The sequence below is a fragment of the Trachinotus anak genome, unplaced genomic scaffold (genome assembly GCF_046630095.1).
Source record: "Trachinotus anak isolate AG129_WGS33_773 ecotype Australia unplaced genomic scaffold, CSIRO_AGI_Tana_v1 ptg000004l, whole genome shotgun sequence".
Classification (NCBI taxonomy): Eukaryota; Metazoa; Chordata; class Actinopteri; order Carangiformes; family Carangidae; genus Trachinotus; species Trachinotus anak.
The window spans coordinates 19,920,379-19,943,621 of NW_027273855.1; the positions used below are offsets into that span (position 1 = coordinate 19,920,379).

At 42.7% G+C, this 23,243-nt stretch overlaps 1 protein-coding gene across 1 annotated transcript in view; it reads left to right on the forward strand.

Annotated features, from left to right (window-relative positions):
* The first annotated feature begins 683 nt into the window (after positions 1–683).
* The window catches only part of LOC139620827 (nuclear receptor coactivator 3-like), a 59,788-nt gene continuing 37,228 nt past the window's right edge, over positions 684–23,243 (forward strand). Inside the window, exon 1 of the mRNA XM_071476753.1 lies at positions 684–836. The gene's annotated coding sequence lies outside the window, so the exon portion shown is untranslated. The remainder of the gene's footprint in view (positions 837–23,243) is intronic.

A 23,243-nucleotide genomic window follows, 5' to 3' on the forward strand; every position in this document is an offset into this window, starting at 1 on the left:
ACACTTTCAATACTCCAGATAGAAACACAGTACACAAGCCAACATGTGACCAGTGATACAGCCGGTGTTTACATACACACGTACGTAAAAAGCAAGTATATCAGTGACCTATCAAGTTTACAGATACAGCGAACAGAGTTTTATAATGTATGGAAATGGCCTTAGTTTTTCAAATTAATTTATAGTGGTCCTTTAAAGTGTTAACTAATTCCAGCATTTAATAAAGAGGAGGCCAGTGGCAGTTAAAGGACTTTAACTTGTCCAAATGGACCAACTCCTCATCACCAGACAAGGATTAGACCTTCCTGTCCTAATTTGCTCTCAACTTTAGGCTGTCTCCTTCTGTGTCACCCCCTCCAGCCAAACGCCTACTTTAAGTAGAGAGTCTGCAAATTGTGCTTTTTTATGCCTCTGGGCCTCTTTTTAAAAAAAAACAGTCAGTGTTTGCTTTTCGTGGCGTGTTGTGTTTAACTGAAAATACACTCCCTGGCATCTCCCTCTGCTCTGGTATCGTCGCTGACATCCGTCTGTAGGCAGCTAGACAGACAGTGCCTGCCCCCCCACCCACCCCCACCTACACCTCCCCCTTCCTCCCCCCCTGTGCGGTGGTGGAGTCTGCCTGTAGTCCGCATCCGGATTGGGGGAGGTAACAGGAAGCGAGGCGCTCCACTCGAACGAACTCCTTTACCCAGAAACCCCCGCGACGCCTCAACTTACAGAACTGGCTTCTTGGGCTTCGGGAGTGTTTCCCATTTAAACAAACAGTGCCGAAGATGGCGGAGAGTTAATGGTGTAAAGAAGAAATTATCGATCCGGCAGAGAGATACGTCCACAAGGTAAGACCTCGCTGCGTGTTCGGTGACATTCAGCCGATTCAACCCGACTTTGCGTTTGGTTTGCATTTCGATAGAAGGACGGAAACGTACTGACTTGGGTTCCCAGCGGCGGTGCACACACACAATATTGGCATCGGCACAGTGCGGAGGGCACAGTGCATGGTCATTTAGTACATGACAGCCCGGGTTCACGAACCTGTCCGCGGCGGTGATGAAGCGCACGCCGGGCGTCCTGCGCGTTTGTCTCCCTGTGCTGCAAAATGCAAAAGCGCTCAGCTGCTTTGATAACTTGGCGATAATGCAGGCTGGCCGGTTTACGCGCAGGCTGGCGGATCACAGAAGTGTTTCCAATTGATACGGCACCTCTGGAAGTTTTTTGGGGAGAGCACAAACACTTCACACACACGCGTAGACACTCACAAACACCATGGGAGTTAAGTCATCGACCTCGGCGGCTGGGTGACCGCCGGTGCTCGGTTTGGAAACTGTGCACTAGCACCGAGCCTGTCGCCGTCTCAGCATGAGGGGAGTCTGGTCCCGAAGTGTTTGTTGATCGAGAGCATGCAAACATACTCGACTGTGCAGCACTGGCATCGTGTCTGACAGAGGCGAGGAGGGAGGTATTTTAGTGGCTTCGTTAAGGGGCACAAGATGCTGACCGACTCGCTGTGTATCAGTCAACCTGCCCGGGTCCCGTGTGCTGAGCGATTAAACAAAAAAAAAAAAAAAAAAAAGTGCGAGGACTCTCCAGCATGTTTCTAGTGTGCAGGTCAGTACATTGAAGGAGGCATGTGTTCCCTGTAAATGCGTGAGCTGGAAGAGTGAGTGCTCGCCATGCTTATGTTTCCCCTGCTTGGTCTCCCTCACAACCCCTCCTGTCATCTGCTTCATCCTCAATAATGTGTCTCACTGTATATCTGCAGGGGGCAGCAACGTGGCCCTGTGCATACACACACTGCCCTGTAACCCTGAGCGTCCACGGTTTGATCCCTGAAACAGCCAGCCTGTGTGTGTGTGTGTGTGTGTGTGTGTGTGTGTGTGTGTGTGTGTGTGTGTGTGCACTGAAAAGCACTGTGTCCTTGAGCATGTCACCAGAGCCATATTACAGTACCTGCTCACATTGAATAATCGCGGTCTACTCCTCATGGTGTATAAGCAGAAGTTGAATGGAAGCGATGCAGATGGTTTGTGTGTCAGTGTTGACATGTGAGGGATGTGAATTTGTTTTTGTATTATAGCCGGTGTTTAAATTTATCCTTCATTTGCAGCTTTATTTCCTGACTAAATAATTCTCATTATCGGTTAAACTGACATTATTTCTTGTAAATGTAAAAAAAAAAAAAAAAGTAAAAATGGCCAGACTTGTTGTCTTCAAATGTCTTGTTTTGAGCTTCAGTTTACAGGGATATCTACCAGAGAAACGCTGCAAGTCCTCACGTTTGAGAAGCTGCTACCAGAGAAGTGTGAAGAGTTTTTGATTGCTAAATGACATTAATCAACACACGCTGCCTTTGTGAACAGGCCTGACAATAACATCCCCAAAATAAAACAGTTATTGTTCTTGATCCCTTTTTAATTACATCAGATTATTTTGATCTGAAAGGTTTACGCTCAAAATGTCAGATTTAGTTAAAAGTGATTCCAGATATAGATAGATAGATAGATAGATAGATAGATAGATAGATAGATAGATAGAAGTGATTCTTTTTTTTAAAAGCTGTGCAGTAAAAACAGAAAACTTGGAAGGATTAGTTAATTAACTAACTGAAATGTGAACATTTTCTTCTGTAGTTTATAACTTGGATTTAATCTGTTTGTTGGGGACATTCGAAGACATCACCTTGGCCTATGTGATGGAAATTATTTTCTATTTTCAGTAGAATATAGACCAAATGATTAAGTTAAAAAAATAACTGACAGATGAATGGATAATGAAAAAAACCATTACTTGCAGCCCTGCTTGCCTTTTCTGTTTATTCTACTTTTCTGTTTTGTATATATTCCTATGGGGCTGATTATTGATTAATCGATAACGTGAAAGCATCGTGAAAAATTATTTTTCTGTTGATCAACCTATTGATTAATCAACTAATCACCTGCAGCTCTATATTCCTCTATATTGTTGCAGTGATATTAGGTTCTGAAACCATTTGACAGAAGCTGTCACTGTTCTTTCTGTCGACGCATAGTTTGTCAACTCCGACTGAGGTTTTAACCAGCTGCTACTTTGTAAGGGCTTTTAAATAATGAATCTGTTATCAAGTATGTTGCCAATACACTTTCTGTCTATCAACTAATCGTTTATTTGATTAATTGCTTTTGCTTTTACTGGCTGAACTGTCTGTGGCCCAAGTAGAGGGGTGTGGCAGCAAGGAGCCCTTGTCTCGTCTTCCGGCACCTCTCTCCTGACAGATTTACAGTCGACTCTGTGGCCCGGGTCTCCGCCACACGTGCAGACGCACACGCCTACGACCTGCGCACAAGGAATCGAAAGGAACATGGTCAGGGAGGGGTGTGGGCAAGCTGGTCGGACCCATAAGCACCCATGAGGGGTCTTCGCTAAGCGGATGGTGGGATGAATGCGTGCACGAGGAGGAGGAGGGTGACAGTGATGCATGATGTTTGCTGAATGGGAAAAAGGGGACAGAGGTTAGCAGGGGATGCTGGTGACTGGGTCAGGCGCTGGGGGCAGGGCTCACGAGGCTGAGCCGGAGGGAGGCAGGATCTCACACACCAGCGTTGGAGCATGGGAAGCTCTGTGTGTGTGTGGAAAGGGGAGGGGGTGTGTATGAGAAGGGGGGGGGCTCAGGTGGAGCCTCTTGCTGGAATTCTACCTGGCATTCTTGTCTTTTGTGTCCTTCTCTTTGTGTCCTCTTTTGTGGAGTCAGGAAGTTTTCTGACTCAAACTATCCACATTCTTTGCTCTCTCTCTCTCTCTCCCTCCCTCTCTCTCTCTCTGTGGTATGTCTTTCGCTGTCCCCTGCCACCCCGAGCTGAAGTGTAGTGAGCTGAACTGTTGTCCTGTCGTTGTTGGGGCCCCTCTCCCATGTGTCAGGATGTGTTAAACAGGAATTAATCTTCACTAGCTCTCATTGATTTTGCTTTGTGGAGGAGGGGTCGTTCTTTTTTTTTTTTTTTTTTTTTTTAAAATCTCACTCATTTCTGCCCCCCTGTCATTTATTCGGGCATCTCCAGTCCAGCGGTGGATACCCCCATGCCTGTTTTTGAGTGATCTCACAAAGTTTCTGCCAGTTGGGCTAAGTATCTTTTGGCACTACTGAAAATATTACTGAGAATATAAGAGTTACAATGATAAGTCAATTTAATCAATTAGCCATACAATTCACCGACCAACTATTTTGATAATCGAATAATTGTTCTGAGTAGTTTTTATGAAAGAATGCCAAAACTCTCTGGTTCCAGCCTCACATAGGTTATATGTATATTTTCTGGTTTCCATAAATCTACTATGATGGTAAATCAAATATCTCTGGCCATTCACATTGGGCGCTGGACATTTGTGATGGGCATTTTTAACCATTGTCTGACATCATATAGAATATTGACCAATTGATTAACTGAGAATACAATCAGCAGATTTATTGATAAAATACGAAAATAAGTTGGTTGCAGCCCTAGGCAATATGTTATTTGAGATATTTGAGTTTTGACCCCCATACCAAAACAATACTTTTTCCAATATCTTGTCTAAACAAAATCAGCCATAAGAACAAAGAGTCTTAAACTCCATCCTGTTCCAATTTGTGCTTCTGACTGGCTTCTCCATGGCAACGGAGCGTGAGGCTCATGGGTATTGTAGTATTTAGACCCATCCACCATGCCAAAGTGACAGACAAAACGTAATTTCTCATAAACAAAGTTTAACTAAATTAAACTGGTGGCCACAGTGTAAACCTAATTTGTAATGGGGGCAAACACTTAAAACCAGTGGCATACATGTATACTGCATCTATGGCAGATTTACTGCTCCAAATTCTTACTACCAGTTCTGGATTTCCCACAGAGGTAAGTAAGTAACTAGTCACCGACTTTGCCGACTGAAATGACAACTGTTGCTGGCAGATTTTATCAGCTCCGGCGGGCTAACTAACCAAGCTTATATTAGCTCCGTGTGTTGGTCGAAATCTCTGGCTGAAGTTTTTAATGTTTCCAGCTCACTCGCACTACACAAACATGAATCTTGTAACAGAGTCTTAAGACTTCACACAATGGCTACATGGTGTACATGGTGTGCTGAAAGACTGAGGCTAAAGCTGCTTGTCCGGGAAGGGAGTTAGCATCCTCACCACTTGATGGCCCGTGTAGGAGAGTGTGTATTGTAGAGATGTCCTATAAACCTGTCCTACAATGCAAGTATATTGAGGGAAAATGTTAGCTTTTCAAATGTTGAGCTAAAGTTGTTCTAGCGTGAGGAATAACCTGTTAATTGCAGCTTTAGTCAGAGCAGATAAATACATTGATTAAGTCATTTCTAAAAGCTATGATTGGACAGCTGCTGTTCAGGGTAGGGGTAAATACTGGTAAATGCTGACCAGACATTTGATGCCAACTTTGGGGATCACGTTTTTGATACACAGTACTGCAGGCACACCAAAAACGTATTGTTGTTTAATACCCAACCCTACAAATGGATCATATGGATCATTAGACCACTCCTCTACAAGTTTGACAGTGAAGCGATAAACACAAAAACAGAATTTTGATGCGTTATTCCTATGATTTAGCATATACCAAGTCAATATTAGTCAACATTTGTTGCTCTCCTCCTGAGCCAGAAGCCACAGAGCCAACATTCCCACCTGCAAAGTCATCATTTTGCTGCTGCTCTTCTGATAATGAAGTGGAGATAGACATGATTTATGTGTTGGCTTCAGCTTTGACACCTAAATTAGCTCTATTTTATTGTACAGCTAACAGTTTGAAACCAGAAATACTACTCATAAAAAAACCTCTCGGCTGCTTTAAAGGCTCATAATGCCACTCTCCACTTAACGATCAATGAAAGTCCTTCATAGTGTGAATTTGAAAGCTTCGAGTTTTATTTTTTATTAACATTTGAGACGTAAATTTATCCTGAAGTGTTAAGTTTATTTTAGTTGCTTGTTGATTATTGAGTTGCACAGCGCTTTTCCCTCTTCCCCCCTCCTATAAGTACTCTCATAAGTGTTTTACATTCATATAAACTGAAAAAAATGATTTATGCTTTTAATAATACGACTGTAACTTCCTTTGTTTATTCCTTTATGAGCTGCTGATCTTCTTGTCAGAAGTGTTGCGTGTATGTGTGTGAGTGATATGAATGTGCTGTTTGTGTTGGAGTCAAGCTCTAGTGGTTGTGCCGGAAGCTGCTTTCATGAGTCAAGTTGATACAGGAAGAAATGTTGGTGCTACAGTGCCACAGTTTCTCAGAGTTGACACCACCTGCAGTATAAAAAAAAAAAAAAAAAAAAAAAAAAAAAAAGCTAAAAGACTCAAGTCAAATGATTCACCAAAAATATAAAAACTAGTGTGGTTATTTAAAATTTAAGGCAAACAAACACTTTTTTTACAAAACAGACAGTTTGGAATACACTCATTTCCTTTCTTGTCGAGAGCTGAATCAGAAAATTGGTCTGTACAAAAAGATTTCTTGGCCGATGTAGTAGATTAATTACTGATCTTGTTAGTGGAATTTGAAGGCATCTAGCATCCTCAAGTTTTTTCATGTGACATTTTTGTATGTATTTCGACAAACATGTTATATTTTGTATTTCACTTCCTGTTTTTCTACTTATATGTCTTACAAATTACCCCTTGCAGCATCTTTCCCTCTAGGGTTAGGGTTAGGGTTAGAGTTACACTATGAAAGAAAAAACACTCAGAACCAGCTGATCCTGACCGCCAGTGAAGCACCAATCACTATCCATGTGTGAAAAGAAAACAGAAGCCTAAAGGATAATTACGAAAAAGAAGTAACGTTCGGAAAAAAATCCAAGAGGGGATTGACTCATTTCTCATCCATCAGTGATGCACTAGCAGAGAGATGACACTTAAGTGGCTCACCAAACAGTTATTAAGAATGAAGGAGAACATGGACTAAAAGCATAAATAAGCAGTCTCTGTGCTGATTTGCATTTTTATTGGTTTATGCAATTTGAGGAAATCGGCAGAAAAATGAAGTGAAACATTTCATGAGAGAAATGTCACTAAAAATTAAAATATAGAGGAAATTTAGCTACAGTTTGGGTTGCCTTGAGCACAGTGTGACATAGTAGTTCCTAAAAGGAAGACCGGGTGTGAAAGTGAGATTTGCGACCAAACCAGACCCTGTGAATGATGCAGCAGAACAAACAGACATTCAAACCGCCTTTGACCACTTATACCAGACTCTTGGTCGTGGTTGTTCTTGTTCGTTCACACATGATGTCATAGGACTGCAAGAAACACAATCACTGCCATTGTGTAGATTGTTACCGGAGCTTTTATGGATCTCAAATTTCACTTCTTTAAAAGTCTATTCATATTGCAAGTTTTCAGTAAATTTCTAGGAACTGATGGCAGCTACCAATGATATCTAAGCTCATGTTTCACCAGCCAGTCAGCAAACAGCTCTGTAATTACACAAGACAAACCTGTCAGAAGTAAGCCGCCTTGTAAAATTAAGGCAGTTTATTCAGCAAAAAAATTTCAAACATTCTCTGAGTCAAGCTCTCAAAAAGTGTTTATTGCTTTTGTCTTATTAGATATACATATATATTTTTTAAATATATCTTTGGGTTTTGGACTTTTAGTTTGACGAAAGAAGCAATTTGAAGATGTAATCTTGGGCTATGAATGGGCATTTTTCTGTCTTTTTTACGCAATAGAAATATAAATCAGAATTATTTAGAGATTAATTTATGACAAAAATGATTTCCAAATAACTGCATTTTGTTGTTATTGAGGTCAAACTGATCTTAGTGTTTATATTTCCCTGCTCTAGTCAGGCCCGTGTTTTAACACTGATCTGGAGTGAGTTGTGAAACCAGGTCACTTAACACGTGCCGACCCGCTCAGACTAACAGCAAACATGGGTCAGGCCCCCACACTGGCTTGAAATTGATCTAAGAGCTGTGTCAGTCACTTCTGCTATTTGACCTGTTAGGAAATCCAGCCGATCTTTATTTCATCATATCAGTAGAAAAATGTTTTTTTGTGGGTGGTTTATAAAAATGTTTTTTGTAAAGTTAAGAAGCTGAGAAGTCGTTTATACATTTGTCTGTGATAATGAAAGAACTGTATATCAGACAGAGCTGTTAGCATGAACTGATGAGAAGCAGAGGAGGAGAGAGAGAGAGGGAAGAGCTGATGCACTGTCAGAACAACAGTTGACGAGGTATCCTCGCTTTCTGTTTCCTTTCTTTCCCCAGAATGCCTCAGTGGAGCTCATATCCTTTTCTGAGAGCTATTTCTTCTGTGAGAGGAATGTCAAGTGCCCATCCTGGCGCATTTATTGCCGTTCTGTGTTTTGTTTTGTTACTTGCGCTTCATTCTTGATTTCTGTCTTCTTCTCCTCGACTCGTCTTGTTCACCTCAGCCTTTGTCTTCCCCTTTATGCTTCTTTCTGACTGTACGCAATCAGCCAGTGCCCATGAAGCAAAGTAAGTTTATGTGTTATTATCAAACGTGCTGTATTTGTGTGCGACCATTGCTATCTTTTGTTTTAGTGCAGGTCCATGTATGTGAGTGGAGAGAGATGATGGTGGGGGGTGGGGGGGGGGGGGAGAGAGAGAGAGGAGAGAGGAGAGAGGAGGGGGAAGGAGACATGGAGAGTCGTTTTATTAACGTGGCGACTCCCGCTAAAATTCAGGGAGTGCTGTTGCATCCAGCTGTTACTGGTTGCACGAGGCTTCGTTGCCATGGCAACACAGCCCTTCGCGCCTGCTCAAGGTCGTTCATCCAGTTCTGAACTGAGCAGCGTGCTGCACAGAGGATGCACACGGAGAAAGAGGGAGAGAGAGAAACAGAAGAACTACTTCAAAGTGACCAATCAAAAGCACTTTGGTGACGTTGTGGTCGGTGAACAAACTCAGCCCTCCCTCCATCCCCCTCTTACACACACTAACACACATAGACAGACGCACACACATACACTTTCTTCAATAAAGAAACAAACAAAAAAGAACCCCTGGCCTTGGGGCTTGTAGGTTCTTTTGCCAGCTGATAAAATATTTAGCTGGTCAGTGGGAGAGAGAGGGATACAGTGGCTGGAGAAGAAGCAAGCAGCAGAGCTTGGCTTTGTGTTTTCCTTTCTCTAATGGTGCATTGCTGTGAAGCTACCTGGGGCTCCTCTCCTCTCCTCTCCTGTTCTCTCCTCTCCTCTCCTGTCCTCTCTTCTCTGCTGCATGTTTGCCGGCACTGACTGGACCTAGTGTAGCACACATTGTACACTAAAGGCCCCAAAACACCGTGTCGAAACAACCATCTTGCAGGTTCATCACATGTTACACTGTGCAAAATTGAGTCTAATAAAATCTTGGTGACAGTCTGTGTCAGATGAAACCTATTTTGAGGCATGTCAGATTGTGCAGTGAAAACCTTGTGAATCGTAGTGCTTCTCGTTTCCTCAATTTACAAGGGTAAGAGCCCACAGTGGTGCTTGCATGCTAACGCTAGCATGGCAACATCCTCACAGTGACATGTTGCGATGTGTTTGCTAAACACTAAACATATTAGCACTAAACATAAAAATTTGCAGGTTTGGCCATAAACCAAAGTATCTAGGTTGAGGTTCACCGAAGCGAGGCGTGAGTGTCTGAACCAGATTTTCCGTCCAACAGTTGTTGAGACATTTCATTTCAAACCACAAATGTCAACTTAAAGGTAGTACTAGAGGAAAAAGTCATCATGAATGCATGCACCAAATTTCATGGCAGTCCATCAAATAATGTTTGCATCTCAGTAATCAATCAGAGAAGTACAACAACAATAACAACAACACTATGTCGGTTTGAAAAATACGTTTTTACAAGTTTAGAATAAAGAATAAAATGGCTAATTTTTTTTGGTGGGGATCAGTGAGCGAAAAGTCACATAACAAGTGGGACTCAAGCAGCCAAAAACCAGCTGAAGTAAGTTTGATAATTATGTAGGTCACGTTGGAGTTGAAGTTGGTTTAAAGTTCATTATTGATCAGCTGGACTCAACTAATGCCAGTACAGCAGGTCAAACTGCCATCAGATTTTATTTCTATAATCACAAGTGTAGTTACTGCTAAAATACACTGCAATATCATGATATTATTCCTAGGTCTTAAGGCTATATCTCCCACCCCTAGTCATCAACTCGTGATTCATCTGCGCTGCAGATTTTTGTGAGTTTGTGACGCATTCTTTGGTTGGCAAAGCATCTCTCAGTGCAATCACAGGGCCACTGTTTTGGATTGATGACCAAAGATTTGACCTCATTCCTATCATCACTGTCAACTTTGATCTGGGAGCACTGAAAATCACACAGTCTGGGGGCCTTAAGAAACCTGAATCACATGTTGTTGCTCTGCAAACACATTGAGGTCAAACAGCAGAAGACCACTGTCAGCATGTGTTACAGATAAGCACTTGGCTTCCTATCACTGAATCTGCCTCAAAATCATGTAAAGGCAACATGAGCAGGTGCCTAACATGGATGGTGGGTTTTTGTTCTACTTCTGGGTTTTTTTTGTTTGTTTGTTTTTTTACTTTTCCTGCTCTTTGCAGGCCAACAGGATTTTCACAAACCAACACAGAGTCGCAGTTTTCTGGGAGCACAGTGAGGGATCATGTCACTTTGTGTGGTCAGTGACGTGATGGGATAGAGCAGCCGTGTGTGCAAGTATCATTGTTTAAAAGCGAGTTAGAAAAACTCAATCTGTCACCTTTCTGTGAGCCCCAAGCCGAGGAGAGCTGGATTTTATAGGGAGGTGGGGGTTAGTTTCGCATTTCTTCTTGCTGTAAGGTAATAGATGCATGTTAAAGGGGTCCTCAGAGTGTGGAAGAAGGGGAGCTCTGTTTTTTTACTTATTTTCCATTGTAAAAATCCAGGCTTAGTTTATGTGTTTTAGAGCTCTTTAACGTGCCCGTGCACAGACACACACACTCACACAAACATTTATGGGGTAGGAGTTGAGGTAAATGTTACCAGCTGTAGCACAGCGAGCAAGTGGTTTCAACTCTGCCTGAACCCGGCTGTTACGTGACCACCTCCTCAACTTAATTCACTCCTGTCCTGCCTTCCCCTCAGCTGCCACACCTCCCGTATCACTCTGCCACCCTCCCAAACACACACACACATACACACACACACACACACACACAAACAACCATGTCCATCCACCGGTTCCTGTCTCCAGTGTCACCAGCAGCAGCATCACTCATCTCAGAATAGTGGGAGAGCACTCCAAGGACTGCTACCCCCACCTTGTTACCTTGGTGTGGAGCAGCGGGCCAGTCAAGCGGGCTTCAACTGATTGGCTGTCCCTCCACCTCTCCTCCAAGGCCACAATGTTGGTGCTGTAATGTCACAGAGGCTTGTTTATCTCTACCTCCTGTCAAACTCAGTTGCAACTTACTGTGCACAACAGCACCTTGCACCAGCGTGTGGATTACTTAATCCTTTATTTTTAGTTTCGAACCTCTTTTAGCTTCCACAAAGTGGTCGCTAGTCCTGCAGGGGTTCACACAAAAACACAACGATAAAAATAAACAATTTAACATTACGCAGTAGCATTGAAATAAGGTAACAAGGCAACGATAAAGATCACAATTTAAATGAAATAACTTCATGTATGAAATGGTAGACAATCGAGTTCGGTAGTTGGATGACCTATTTTGGCCCCTGGTTCTGGAAGAAAAAATTTCTATTCATTTTTCCCATGAGTCATGTGACTCAATTGAAGCACTTCCGTGACTTCACCTTGAAACTCTCCTGTTCTCCATTTCTGAAACAGCTGATCTCCTCAGATTTTCACAGACAACAGTCTAGCGTTTACTCAGAATAACACAAAAAACAAGAGACATCCAGTGAGTGGCAGTTCTGTAGATGGAAACACCTTGTTGACGAGAGAGGTCAGAGGAGAATGACCAGACCAGTTGGAGGTGACAAAAAGCTACGGTTACTCAGGTAACCACTCTTTACAACTGTCCCAAGCAGAAAAACACCTCAGAATGCACAGCACAACGAACCTTGAGGTGGATGAGCTACGACAGCAGAAGACCACGTCAGGTTCCACTCCTGTCAGACAAGAACGGAAATCTGAGGCTGCAGTGGGCACAGACAGTTGAAGACCTGGTCTGATGAATCTGGATTTCTGCGTCAGAGTTTGGTGTCAACAGCATGAATCCACGCACCCAACCTGCCTCGTCAGTCCAGGCTGGTGGTGGTGTAATGCTGTGGGGAATATCTTGGCACTTTGGGCCATTTCATACCAATCAGTCATTATTTGAATTACATAGTCTGAGCATTGTTGATGACAATGAGTTCAGTGAACTTCAGTGACCTCCCCAGTCATTACATGTGAATCCAGTAGAACATCTTTGGGATGCGGTAGAACAGAGATTTGCTGCCTGAATGTGCAGCTGACAAATCTGCAGAAATGATGTGATGCAATCATGTCAACATGGAGCAGAATCTCAAATGAATGCGTGGAATCCACGTCATGAAGAACTGTTTTGAGAGCGAAGCGAGGTCCTACCCAGTATTAGTATGGTGTTCCCAATAAAACACTCGGTCAGTGTATGACTTTTGATTTTGAAAGCCTGTACATGACGTGCAGAGACGACGCAGGCTCAGGCTTTAGTCAAACTGCTGAATTTCACATTCTGCTGTGGATAGGGACTAAGCAGAGTTACTACCTTTACCCATCTGTTTCTGCCAAGCTGGGAAGTGGAAAGAAGCCCTCTGTGCATCTGCTTCAGCTCAGGCAGAGGCAGCGTCTTTGGTTGAATCAGCTTTTTCCTCTCTAACACCCCACCCCTCTCATTTTCTCTTACTGCCACCCTCCCTCAAAATGAATCTGTTAGTCCTGTGAGATTCGAGTCGTAGTAAACAGCCAGTGACATCCTCATGCTCTCATTAGAGGAAAGGGGGCCAGAATTTAAATATTGATTTGATGCAATGTGAGACAACGATTCCGGTTCCTCTCGTGTTCCTCATTCAGGGGCTTTTTATAGCTGTTGTGTTGCGTATTTTTAGGTATTGTCCAGCAACTCCGACTTTACCCAGAATGAAGGCTTCACTTGTGTTAATGCTTGCCGTGTTTGCGTGCATGTTCCCGTGTCTCAGTTTGGCATCGCTTAGACATGATGCCCAGGATGAAATATCATCTGCTGTTGGACTCGGCTGCCCACTCAGGTAACCATCAGGTGAGCAGCCTCGGCTTTCCTGCAGATCTAGAAGGCTGCTGGTGATGTTTATTGAGCTGATGAAGCTCGACTAATGGAAGACTGACTGACAGACTTTTGGCATCCCTGGTAGATTGAGGTGTACTGTGCTGGGGGAAATGCATCCTTTACCTCTCCAACTATTTGTTATTTGATTCAGTCCACTGTGAAAAATTTATTCTGGACAAATGTGTGTAGTTCCAGCCATTACAGTAAAGTTAGAGGAGGGCAGATGTAGATAAACAAGACCGAGAGTTTATTCAGTTTACAAAATAAGTGAAAACATTGACCTGATGTTGGCACTAGAGGAAAAGTGGAATGGCCACAAAAGCCATAATAATTCAGTGTCTGGGGACCATGAATATCAGCATTTCATGGTAACCCATCCAATAGTTGTTAGCTTCTTTGCAAGATCATAGCATTCATTAAATTAAGACAAATAAGACACATTTAGGCCCGCTTCCTTTGGTTACAGTGTACTGTGTGTGTGTGTGTGTGTGTGTGTGTGTGTGTGTGTGTGTGTGTGTGTGTGTAGAAAAATAAAAAAAATTCCATTCATTAAAACACAGATTTTTGAATGATCACTTCGCTGTCCTTTCTATAAAAACTCCCTCCCTCATGGATGTCCTGTTGGATGTTTCACCGATCCCTCCTTGTTCCATCCCAATACTCTGTTTTGACTTAAGACTCTATGACTCACATAATGCTGAGTCATTGTGACTTGAATGGGACACAAAGCCACTCCAAATCACCCAAAGTGTCCCTGAGCAAGGCAGCCTCTTCCCTGTCCGCTGTGTCTATGTCAGCGTTCTTACACTGCAAATAGATATCACACGTCTACATGCATTTCCTCTATTTTAATATATTTTTCATTTTAAAGTCAGGATGTAGAACCCAGTGGGATATGGCCAATGATGCTATTATATTGTCTAATTTATATTTTTGCTCGTAAATTCATTTGTTTTAGTTGATCTAATTTTAATATTATACTATCTTTTAATTATTCAATCGTAAAATCCCTCAGCTTCAAATCAGAGCCCTGTGGCTGCTATGGACTTAATGTCTTATTTAATAATGCAGCCAAATAGAAGCATATTCATATATAGTATCATCAAAGAGTACTGGCAGCATATTATAGTAGAACTGTTAACTGATCACAAACCTTCAGTATGGTCATTCATGCGCTCCCTAAGCTGCACTCCAACAGCTACTCTATTCTGCATCCCAGAAATGCCGGCTAAATATACCACTAACTGATGCATGGCAGGCTCAAAGTTGTAGCATAAAAATCGATGTAACAACATCTTTCATCCATCCGATAACAGACAGACTAACCTTACTGAAATGAGTTAGACTAAGGATGACCTGTTGAAACATATTGAGCTAGCCCCCTCTGGTTGATTAGAAAACCTCTGAGACTCTGCCAGGCCTATAGATGATATGGAAAAGCAAGTTGCGAAAATGAAAGACAATGAAAGTCATTAAAAGATGAAGCAGCAAATCAAGCAGAAGATGGAAGGATGGGACACGGCTGGTTTTCTGCAACAGCTCATTTAAAAATGTCCCTAGCATGCGCAACCTTTTAACACCAATTACACTGGAAATGACTCATTGCACCAGCAGAACCTCTATTTCCAAATATTTCAATTTCAGCTCCAAAGAAGTATACTGTTCATTATTTGATACATTGACCTGGTGTTACCCCATTGCTTTGAGCATTACTGATGTGAACGAATTTTTCGCAGCGACAGAAAACATGAATAACTTGAATGTAGTTATTTTTTAGTGTTAGTTTAGTATTAAACAAACCGTCCTTTGGTTTGGGAATGATTGCAAATTCTAATCCAGTTTTGAATATTGCAGTGGTGATGCCCTTTGTTTACATTTGTGTCACTCATTGTACCTTGAAAGGTGCTACATGTATGTAATCATTTTAGTTTAGTTTAAAACATTTGAAAATGAACACTTAGCAACAGAATGTGAAGAAGTAACTCTTTTGTTATGTCTAATACGTCTATGCATTGTATTGGAGAGATATCTACCGAAGTTTGCATGCTAACCCGCTATCCCTGGCCCATGCTATCTTCTAATACCACTTCGTACCTTAGGAGGCAATGGTGAATCACTGTCGCGTCCAGGCTGCCCTAACTCCAACATGAGAGATTTGAAGAAGAAGCGCAACGCGGAGGGCAATTAACAATGTTTGGCGGTAAAGAAAAGACGTGACAGAAATAGAAACGAAACATTGGCGCTGCTTTCTGCCGCTGGAGGCAGCTCCTGGTGAGTAAAGGAGTAAAGGTTGATGCTGAACTCACAATGTTTCATCTAGACAGGTAAGTACACAGCCGTTAATGCTAACATTAGCTATGTAGCGGTAGCAATACTTACATATAGCACCTTTAAGCATGATGGATGCCTGTTATCGTCAGGACTTTCCTATCTACAAGAGGGAAAGTAGCTTACTAAAATATTTAAGTGGTACTACAGTAAACACACATACACAGTGAGAACACATGCACACTGTATGTGTTAACTGAACACCGTTTTTCTCTCACACGTTAGTGACAGGTCTCCAGTAAAGGCCTTGTGGAGAGTACGTGTTAGCCCAGCACAATCTCTCCCTCTATCTAACCAAAGCTAAAAATAACACCATCTCCACACTAGACTTAGACAGAGAAAAAGAGGGAGGGAGAACACTGAGTGGGTGGAGGGAAGAGGGAAAGAGAAGGCGGGAACAACTGGATGAGAGGGAGCAGAGTGAGAAAACAACAATCCAAGCGAGAGAAAAGGGAGAGGAGAGGAGAGGAGACGGGGCGAGGGAGAGCAGAGGTGCAGGGAGGAAAAGAAAACAAGCCATTAATAATTTACCTGGAGGACACTTCCAGTTCGACCTTTAGTTCTGGTCAGTGGTGTTCAGTAAAGAACAAACTGTTGTGCAGACTGTTTTATAGTGTTGGGAAACTCTTTCACATGAGCTGACTGTTGTGTAGAGTCAGGAAGTCTGTGTCCACGACACCTGGCCAGGTGTGCTCAGGTGTTTAGTGGACGTTCAGACCCAAAATAGCACTGGGATTAAAAACAGGTACTAGTGAGATGATGGAATATGATCTAGGGAGGACAGTTTGGTCTGTTTCCACGTGATGCATTACAGTGGGGCAAAAGTTGAGCCCGGTACAACTCTTAAAGTGCTTCGGTTTATTGTAAATTACTGTAATTTCATAGACTATGTGCAGGCAAGACGTGTGGAAGGAAATAAAAGGCAAAGGTCAGCAATAAATTCTACAAATGACTGTTTAAAATGCATAAATAAAAATGCACATAGGATGCAGCTTCAGAGCGCATATGTACTTTTCCAAATTGGCCAAAGGTGAAAACTCCACAGAAGATACTCCTAAGAATTAAAGGTGGCTTTCAATTACTTTACGGCCACTTATGGAAGTATCATAAAAGGAGCTTCACTGTTTTCTGATCTCTCTTCACCTTCTGATGCCTCTTCCACCGCTCTTCCAGCAGCTGCTTACACTTGTATTAATCATCACTCTTAGTTAGAACTGTTTTATTTGCTTCTTTGCTGTATAAGTCCAGTTCACAGTCAATTCATTTTCTTTTTTCATTCCACAAACTTTTACTGTCAAGCAGCTGCAGAAAGTGTTAAGTAAGTGGTCACGCTTTGCCTCAAATGGCTAAAGGATTGAGTGTGCTTGTGGGATCATCTAACAGCTCTCCACCCATACCTTTCAAACACTGGAAATGCTCAGGGCGGCGTCCAACAATTTTTGTAACTTTCCGAAAAACGGACAATTCAACAAGCACACTCACTTGGCGCAGATATTTTGAACTTCTTTTTCAAATGCTGGATTTTCCATAACACAACTACTTCCTCACACTATGAATGTCTTAGAGGAGTCAAAAATTGTGTGATGTTGTTCCTATTTGTACAGTTCACCGCGTCTCGCCCCTCTCTATGACCATAGGTTGTTTTCTTCCTGACTTCACAGTGTAGCTGGGAACTAGAAAGCTGTAAATAATTTTGTCCTCTGAAGTGGTCAGTTGAAACCTTATGTACCAACTAATTTGTTTAAAGCATACCAAACCCTTAATTTGTTGCTTGGTGAAAGTTAGTTGGACTTTTTCTGCATTTTAAAACACAGCAAAGACACATGATTGGTCTTGACAAAACATAAAAGAAAAGGGTGTGAAACAGGAAACGGTCAGGCTTGTATCTAAGAGATGAACGGTCTTGAGGAAGCAGAATCTAAATCACTGGACTGCAGTTGTTATTAAAGATGTGTCCAAAAACAACAAGTAGTGTTTATATTTACAATCCTTCCTGTTTCTATGGTGGAGGACCTGCTGCCTGAGACTTTGTGCGAAATAAATTTAACACATGCAGAAGGTTTGATCAACGAGCGGGGAACTGGTTACAAAGCTAACAAGTCCTTGACTTTATTCTTTGCATTTCTGCCTGCTTTATATCTTTGTTAGCTTTACGTGTCCTTTTGACACCACATTACTCAGAAACACACGCATATATTCAACTCTGACTGGTTAGGACTAATTTGTGACTGCTCTGTATTTAACCTTTGTCCTGACACACTTCAGCTGCACAAAAGAACAGAAATACAGCCAGAGGAGTTAGAGGTGGTTCAAGGGGCTTGGGCAACTTGTTGCTGTGTGATTACGGTGCTATGACAAACACCGTGCAGTGTGCGTTTGTTTTTTGAGCACTTTTACAGTTTGTATTTACCAACAAAACAAACCAAGGTCCTGGATAAGTGTTAGGAACACAGATGCTGATTTTTCCCACAAGGGTTTTGGCTGCTTCACAGCGTCACTTTGCTTCTCCTGCACAACAGAAAGAAAGAAGGCATGGAGGAGAGAAAGACGAGGGCGAGTGGGAAAGGTTTTGGGTTTTACTGCCACAGGGGGGATTGGGGGATTTGAAGCAGCAGGAGAATGGGCAATGCAGTTGACATTGTTAAATTTCAAGTGTTTTTCAAACAGTCCATTTACTGTGTAACCTTAAACCCAGGGGTAACACTGAGGCCTCTCTCCCTCAGGCAAGGTGTTACAGACCATTTTACGATAGCAGCTTAGTCGGGTTAGAGTGCATAGTTTGAACTCCCATATTTGTGGGTTTTTTGCATAGATTTAATGTATCAGTTTTTCACTAACGGTGTTTAAAAATCCATCTTAAGAAAACCAACAACCTCAGCAACCTCTGAGACCAAGTCTAACTGATGGAAATACAAAAGCCACCAGTTGCTTTCAACGTCTTATCATGCCTTCACAAATACTCTCAGCCCTCTTGAATTTCACACAGGCTCAAAACAGCCCGGCATTGAGGGAAAGATGCATAAAACACCAGTTTGAGAGAAAGAGTTAAAGACTGAAGCGGGTTCCACACTTGTTTGTTGCTGCTGTCGGTAGTTGGATGTCTATCTGCATACTTTTTTGGCAGAGTTTTCATCATGAGATAATTTGAAATAGTGTTGCATAACTTCACATTTCACAAGAGTTAGCTCAAAGTTCAGTTCACACAAATTAAAACAAACTGGTTCACATTCATAGTTCATAATTTTGAATTTCGAACTAAGTTCATCGCCCCCAAAAACGAACTTCATGGTCATTTCTCCTGGTTTTTTTTTTTTTTTTTTTTTTTAGCTTTTCATTTTCAGTAGAACCTCCTCCTACCCAACCACCCCGACCCCTAATCATTGCCACACTACTGTATACTGCTGTAGAATTACAGACAGGCAGATTATTTTTAGAAGCCAAGAAAAAACAATGTGAGAATATGTTTTGCCACTTAAACAATGTGTCATAAAACAGGACAACTCAAAACAGATGGGTTTATAAGCATAATTCAGCTTTATAATTTAATTTTTTTTTTTTGTTGAAAGAGAAAAAAGAGGCAGTAATAACGGTATACTTTCAGTGCAATGGAAATTTCATTTAGTCTGCGTGAACCAAATTAGGCAGCGGTTAAAAAAAAAAACAAAAAAAAAACAACAAATACATTACAGGCTGGTACAGGCTCCACCACTGGCCTCGTTACAGTGGCTCCCATGTCCTGTCCTGTTTCACACCGTACCGTAATATTATGTGTAAATTTATACAATAATGTAATTGTTAAAAGACATAACAAACAGCTTAATTTACCCAGAAGTTTCATATGTAAGTGATAAAACTGGGTCAAACCTCTGAATGCTATTAGAAAAATGTCTTTTCTATCTCATTTAACCTGGGATACAGTTTTCTTTTGTATAGATATAATAATATCATCTTTTACAAGTCAATTAATCCATTTGTTGATTGACAACATTTTTAATTATCATTTAAGTAATTTAGAAAGGATAAATGTCAACTTCCAGCTTCTCAAATGTGCTGATTGTTTGACACATTTCCTTGATAAAGAACTAAAACGTTCAAAACTGTTGTTGAGAATTAAGTGTCACTTAACTGATTAAATGACTGATCATTTCAGCTTTAGTTGCTGTGCAGTTTCTTGCAAGCCCATGCATGATTTCTGCCTCTCCTCTTCATGGAGAAGATGTCCACTATAGAGTTGGACCAAATTATATGAAATATGAGCAACATTAGACACTAGAGAATATCAAATATCAAATTAATATCAAAGCTTGAGAGATGAATCACACTTTCCTTGTGGATGAATGTAATAAACATTCAGAAAACAGTCAGTGCAAGGTAGGTGATATTCTGTGTCCATGAAATACCAAAAACCATCATTGTGTTTGTCCCTGTCTTGTTACCTTTGACTTCCCCAGTCTGTCTGTGGCTCTAAGCCCCGAAACCATTGGTTCCTTCCGAAGACATGAATCTTTTAAAAAGGGTCACAAGTACATATTTTTCCATTTTCAAAAGGGCTGCATAATTTCCAAAAATGCTGCTGTTTTGGCAAACATCACTCAATCACAAGTGAATGGTGCCTTTGTTGAGGTCTTTTTTTCAGTCGTGGATTTTGTGCTGTAGCGTGTATTGACAGTGTACGTGAGATCTACTGAAAATAAACCACAGTGTCCATGTTCATCATAATGAAGAAACATGTCAGTCAGTTTTAAGCCTTTTTTATCTAACATTGAAGCTCTGTGGCTCAGCAGAATAAGCCATATCAGGCTGATTAGTTGGAAATAAGAAAACATAGAATACAACCAGACTCATCCTTACAAGTCCGGCTGATTATCACAGACGTAGTTCAGTGCTAGATGGGAACACAGTGTCTGTGAGGAGAAAGCCAGCTACAGGTGGAAGGTGGCTATACATCTCGTCACGTCTCGGAATCTGCTCCGTCTACACTTCATCTGCACACACCCGTAAGATTTACAGCCTGCTGCTCTCATGAGGATGTGTGCTCTTGTGTGTGTGTGTGCGCCTGCGTGTGCCTTATTATCGCAGTCAGGTGGATGGAGGAGGAGGACGAGGAGGGTGGGGGCAATTGTGCAGCTGATGTGGGGAGAATAGAACAACAGGGAGCTTCTTCAGTGACCGTGGCTGTTAATTAATCAAACACGCACATACACACTCAGACAGTGATGAAGAGGCTGTAGAAAACACACACATACACACACACACACACACACATACAGACGGCCTAGTCTCCTTACAAGAGGCTTGAAGCCATTCTACTTACCGTCGCCAGCCGTGCCGACTCTCTGCTCGCTCTATTTGCAGAGCCACCCCTCCCCTCTCTGATGCTATGATCTAACTGCAGCCTCCTCCCCCTTCACAGATACACACTTACTCTCTCCACTCTCACATGCCTGCACATACACACAAGCACATACACACACACACACACACACACACACTGTTCAGCACACTGGCACCGTGCGGGGTGTGTCTCCGCAGTTGGTCCGTGAGTATTTATGTGTATGATGTTTTGATCAAGTGGTGTTAACAACATGGACTGTGGACTCTAATGTCAGTGCTGTGGCGTGCATTGTTCATCCTCGAGGAGAGGCTGTTGACTTTGTGGGTTTCGACCCACACGCCATCTAGGTGGCATCTGTGTTGGGAAGCAAAGGAAAAGTACAGAAATGCCAAAAAAACAATAAAGACTCTGCCCCCCCCCCTCCCTCCTTCTCACTAGCCCCTTAGATCAACAACAGCAACAACTGGGTTTCTTTTTTTTTTTTGTCCTTTGTTATCAAGGACTTTCAAATAAACATGAGGGGGGGGGGGGGCTTTCTGCATGGAAAAGGTGGGAATCTTAATAAAAAAAAAAACAAGTAGAAAATTGAAAAAAGTGAGAGAGTTGGTGGAGCCGCAGAGGCGAGCTTCAGATCTTTACAGTCAAATTCTCCGAGTGGGTCAAAGTTCCCCCAGCAGCCGGATACGCGCTCTGATTGGCTGTGGAAAGGTGAAATTAAAACCACGGTAAACTTTTGACCTCGCAGGAACTGGGAGAGGAACGCCCATCGTTTCTCCTGCCTCCTCCTCCTCCTCCTCCTCGCCGCTGGTCTCCCACCAACCTACCCCTCCTCCTTTCCCCTCTCTCTCTCTCTCTCTTTCTCTCTCTCACTTTCTCTCTGTCTCTTTCTATCTGGCTTACGCCTTCCTCCTCCTTTCATCCCCTGTTAGTCTGTCATTCGCTCTTGTCTTGCTCTCTTTCAGTCCAAACCATCTCTCCGTTTCAACTCCCCACCTCTATCTCCGGCTCTCCCTCGCCGTCTCTCTTTTCCCCCCCGATGAATTTGTGCCTTGCTGCATATAGCCTGATGAGAGGGAGGGGAGGGCGGGAGGGAGGCACAGAGCAGGAAAGAGCTGGGGGAAGGGTATAGAGAGGGAGGAGACAGGCAGAGAGGGGGGATGGGAAGAGAGACGGAGGGAGAGAAGCAGCAGCAGAAGAAGAAGAAGAGGACACAGGGAGAGAAGGGCAGGAGGCGGGAGGAAAAGCAGCCTTCTTCACTGTATGCTGCACAAACTGCTCCCTGTTAGAGGAGCAGAAAATCAAAAGAGGAGTGAATGTATAAATAGACATGTAACTGTGGCTCTGACTAAGATCTGCTGAGCGGCAGGGCGGGGAGAGCCCATTTTTACTGCTAATGGTTTCTCTCATTACACATCAAACGGCTGAGGAGGGGGGGGGGGCTCTGTGTGTGTGTGTGTGTGTGTGTGTGTGTGTGTGGGGAGCAGGCCGATTTTAAATGATTTCATGAGCCAACTAAAAGAGCAGCCCTCTCGCTCGCTGCTTTGATGCCGTGTGCATGCACGTAGACTCGCGGGCTTGCAGCTGCATTCAGTCATTAGCAATTTCTTAACTGCACAGCGTGGTGGAGGACTGTCTACTGTAATTGTTGCTGCTGCTCGCGAGCAGACGACCCAGTGCGCGTGCAGAAGTTATTTCAGTGTCTTCCCCTTCTTGTGCCTCACACGTGCATGTGTAAACATACTCTCAGTGCTTGTCATCATCGAGATTGGCACAGGCCGAGCACCGTCAGTTGTCAGATTTTAATGCGATTGAAGTAATCCTTTTTGGTTCGGATTAAGCTCTACGATGAGTCGAGGGGTTGCTACAGCACCTAGCGGGGGGGAAAGGTGCGGAGGAGACGAAAGCCAGAGCCGGTCATCTAGGATGAGAGGAAGCAAGAGGAGAAAGAAGGCTGATTTTTTTTTTTTTTTTTTTTTTGTTTCCCTGCCAGTAAAAAAAAACAAAACAGTGAGCTAAGAGAGGAGGCTGTAGATGTTATTGAGTTAACCAGACAGAGCCAGAGGGAGGGAGGGAGAACAGTGGGAGCTGAGAGACTGGCTCGATAGACGGGTGGATGAGAGCTGCGCTGTGGTGCTCTGCCTGCTCCCGCCGCACAGTGGGCACCATATGGTCTCATAATGTATGGAGCACACATCAAGTTTGTCCTGCCTCCCTAAAACTTCTCTTCTTTCCTCCTCTTTCCTTTCCTCTCCGTCTTCTCCCTCCCCTACGTCTTGCCAGCCAATTACTTTACCCAAGAGACAGCCCATTAGATAAAAAACACACACAAACACACACACA